Source organism: Peromyscus eremicus, chromosome 16_21, assembly GCF_949786415.1.
Source record: "Peromyscus eremicus chromosome 16_21, PerEre_H2_v1, whole genome shotgun sequence".
NCBI classification, from domain to species: Eukaryota; Metazoa; Chordata; class Mammalia; order Rodentia; family Cricetidae; genus Peromyscus; species Peromyscus eremicus.
In genome coordinates this window covers 48,486,117-48,490,582 of record NC_081432.1, presented here as the reverse complement: position 1 = coordinate 48,490,582, position 4,466 = coordinate 48,486,117, and the positions used below count along the sequence as shown (strand labels likewise).

Here is a 4,466-nt window from a genome sequence, read left to right as displayed (position 1 = left end):
AAATACTCCAAAATGACACGTGGTCACGGTCTTACAACCTGCTCTATGTATGAAATCTTTGAATTGTGCAGTTTCAGTAGTTGAATAGTACATGTGAGTTTTTTTCCTCGATAAAACTGTTACTAAAATGGCAGTGAAAATTAGTATGGTGATTTATAATTAATTAACTAAATTTAGAGACATTTTAATTGTTTAATAGTTGCTCTTCTTTTTTTTTTTTTATTGGTATTTTGAGACAGGGTTTCTCTTTGTAGTTTTGGTACCTGTCCTGGATCTGGCTCTGTAGACCAGGCTGGCCTCGAACTCACAGAGGTCAGCCTGGCTCTGCCTCCCGAGTGCTGGGATTAAAGGCGTGTACCACCACTGCCCTCATATATTTTCTTTCTATCTTTTTTCTTTTTTTTTCTGGAGAGAAGACTATTCCTTTAATATCAAATAATGACACTGCCCAACAGCCCAGGGAAGAGTGGTGAGGGAAGATGGTTGAGCTTTCTTTCCCCAACCAGTCACAACCTGAACAGCAGATCCCCAACAGCTTCAGAGTCTTTCAGTGAAGAGGAAGGGGAGGGGCCAGAAACCAAGGCTTGGAACTTAAAGAGAGGATGGCAAACTCAGAGAGGCCTCATAGTGAGAGAGGTGTTGAGGGCAGAAGAGCCATAGCGGAGTTCTTCGGCAGTGAACATGCCCTTGGTACTGGGTAGAATGGAGTCTTTTTCTGAGTTATAGAGATGCTCCTTGGAGAGGATCTACAGATCCGCTGGAACGGAGTGCTGGTGGGTACCAAGGGCATGTAGAAACCCTCTCTGCGATGTACAGGTTGATGAGAATGATGCCAGTGTCATCCCGGTTTAGAAACTGCCTGAAAATGTTCTCAATCTCATTGATGGTGGTATCTTTCTCCACCAACAGGAAATTAGGGTGGCGGTTCTTAGGTTCTCGTTAAACTCCCTTATGACGCCTAGCAGGCAGCCAGTCACTGGGTCCCTTCCATTGTCTCTAATCACTGAGATTAGCTTACCCCTGCCTGCCACTCTGTAGGCCACGCAGGGTGCTCCCTAAGCACCTCATCCACATGTTTTCAATTTATATCTAACTAACTCGTAACTGTGTGCTCCCAAGAGTTGCCTGTGTATGTAATTTATACATACGTATATAGAATTTGAAAGGGTACCACGGGTTAGTTTTTATAGTTCTTCCCATTGCTATTCTGTTGTAATATTTATTACAGTGAAAATAGATAAATTTAACAGAAAACATTGTATTTTTACCACTACTTTTCTTCCTTATCCCCATACGTGCTAATTTATAAAATTCTACTATCCTAAATTTTCATGTGGGAAAGCTAAATCTGATATAAGGAAAATGCCTTATTAATTCTTCTTTTTTTCTTTGACTCAAGGTATTATAAAGTTTTTGATGTCCCCTACACCCACAGGATTTTGTGTCTTATTTAACATTACTTTTTACATTTTTTCTTTTTTGTTTTAATTACAATAAAATTGCATTTTATTTCTCCCTCTCTTTCCTCCCCTAAAACCCTCCTATATACCTCTCCTTGCTCATTTTCAAATTCATGGTCTCTTTATTCATTAATTGTTACATACATACATGTCTATTTATATTCATATATATTCCTACATACATAAACACAACTTGCTCACTCTATATAATGTTACTTGCACATATGTGTTTCAGGGCTGACTATTTGGTATTGGATAACCAGTCAGTGTGCCCTTCCCTGGGAATGCTTATTTCTCTCACTCTCAGCCTTCCTTAGTTGCCTGTAGTTCTTTGTGTGTGATGAAGGAGGCCTCCTGAGCTTTAAGATTGAACATACTTTTAGGTGGCTGAGTATCCAAGTCTATGCCATCTAGTGGTAACACTGGAGAATTCCTGATTCCCTGCGGAGAGTTAGTGCACAGATGACTAAGAAATGTTAAGAATCATCAATAAGTTAATGATTAAACTTTGTGTTTATTCTTGAATTCAAAGCACAGAACTATGTGCTTAAATAAAATTTTTATGAATTTCTCAGTCATTTGTTTTTTTATGTTGGCTGCCCGAAACACAGGGAAAAAAATGGGGGAATGCAAGACACATTGATTTATTACTAGTTCCAAACAGCTTACAATTGTGACAGTTGATTTTTAAAAAAATATTCATGTTTCTAATATTGACAGAAGACAACTCAAGAATCTGGTAATTTTTTTAGTAATAATAACAATAGTCAATTTTAAGTTGGTACATATACATAAAAAATGGTGGTTATAGTCACTGTTTTTTGTTTGTTTGTTTTTTTGTTTGTTTGTTTGTTCGAGTATAGCTTTGGAGCCTGTTCTAGAACTCCCTCTGTAGACCAGGCTGGCCTCAAACTCACAGAGATCCAACTGACTCTGCCTCCCAAGTGCTGGATTTAAAGGCGTGCACAAGCACCATCACCACCCAGCTATAGTCACTGTTTTAAATTAAACTTTAACAAATTGGAGACAGTTTTGAGTAGTGATGGGTCTCTGTACCATGTTCTTGTTTATATGATTGATGAAATTCTGCCTGTCACATTCAAAGTCAAGAATAGCCCATCTCCTTTCTTAGGATATGTAAAGCCCAATGTTATTAATGTCTTCATCTCCTGGCAACATTCTAATGACGCTATTTTAAAATTGTGTTATAAGTAAGAATGTTATATTTCATAACACGCTACACGGACTTCAGAATAATCTACTTCGATAAAACTGGCAACATAAAATTTGATCCAATCAGCTGGTTTAATTCAGTGACAGAAAAAAATGCTTTATTAAAATTAGAAAACTAATATAATTTACAGTTTCTCCTTTTCCTCCTTCAGGTAACACCGACATAGATGATAACGGAAGGAACAGATCACTGTGTGGTGTGAAAGCTTGTGTTCTCTGGACGCATCAGCTCCTGGGACATCTGGGTTCTTGTCTTTGGGCTTCCCTCTATGTTTTCTATGACAAGCATGATGGGAAATTCCCTGATCCTTTTGACCCCAGCTTCAGACCTTCACTTACATCCTCCCATGTACTTTCTGTTGGCATATTAATAGACTAAAAGGATATTAAGAAAAGTCATGAAGGTCCATTTTTATTCTAACATTAAAGCCAAACTGAAGGCTAATGGATCTATAAAAAAGTGATGAGCACCATTTAATACTGAGGAACGACGAACTTTAAAATAAAAGTGAAATATCGCTTCCAAAAAAAAGTGGAAAATGTCCAAGGTCAATTTAAAGTGTAAAATAAGATACAGTTGTTTAAAAGAGAGAGATGAGGGGATTTTTTTTTATTGTGGACTCATTTTAGCTCACTTCTCAGTAAAAGTACATTTACGTTTAGAAAAGTCATGTTAGAGATGTAGGTAACCTCTTCAGTGATAACTCAGGTAAGGATTTTAATAAACCAACCCCCAGATATACTCAGTTGCTGAATTTATATTCAAATGCACCAAAATGTTATTACTATGGATGAGTTTAGAACACGTAAGCTTAAATATTAACCCTGAATAGATCATGTGGTTGGTAAGGGACAATGAAGCTTTCTGTCCCTGTAGAAAATAGATGGCCGTGTGTGTTTATAAGCCGTTTGGTTGTTTATTGTTAAGTAGGGCTGTATGGTGGTGATGATGGAGGGTGAACACAGGATGAAATTCTACCATGTTTACCAAAGAGAGTCAACAAGTTTGTTGTTGGGGCAATGGCATTCTGAAGGGAAAGATCTGGGTTTTCTGTTGTTGTTGTTTTGTTTTCTTAGCAAATTTCAACTCACCATCATATGATCTAGGGTGGAGGCTACTATAGAAAACTCCTTGCCAATGTCCATACCTGTATATACATATATGTCTACTTTCACTAGTATCTCAGTTTGTGTGCATAGTTTCCTGTTCTTTAGATGTGATTAAATACAATTTTTCCAGTTTTGATGAATCTCCATCAATGTATTTCTGGACATGTACATGGAAAATAATAGTTTGCCCTTCTTAAGACAGCGTACATGATTTACCCCATAGAAGTTTGAGTCGCATGATCTAGTCAGTTGAATACCAGGGTCAGATAAGGCAGGAGGTTAACTTTAGCCCAGAGATGTACATACACAGGTCTTGGAAAGAAAAACAGAACAAATTAGGACTTCCATGGAAGTGAAATGCTATAACTTGCAATGGGAATAGACAGCTTCCATCGAGACTTGAGAGTTTGTAAGGGTATGGTTCTCTCATAAAAATTCATCAGATCAGAAAAGGAGGCAGATTTCTCGAGTTGTCTCTTTGAATCTGTTCATTGTTTGTGAGATAAAGAAGAGATTCATGCTGGGCGGTGGTGCCGCACGTCTTTAATCCCAGCACTTGGGAGGCAGAGGCAGGAGGATCTTTGTGAGTTCGAGGCCAGCCTGGTCTACAGAGTGAGATCCAGGAAAGGCACCAAAGCTACACAGAGAAACCCTGTCTCGAAA

The 4,466-nt window shown here is 38.1% G+C and overlaps 1 pseudogene; it reads right to left on the bottom strand.

Moving 5' to 3' along the window:
* Positions 1-611: 611 nt before the first annotated feature.
* Positions 612-3,839, bottom strand: LOC131926136 (V-type proton ATPase subunit F-like; annotated as a pseudogene).
* Between the last annotated feature and the right edge of the window lie 627 nt (positions 3,840-4,466).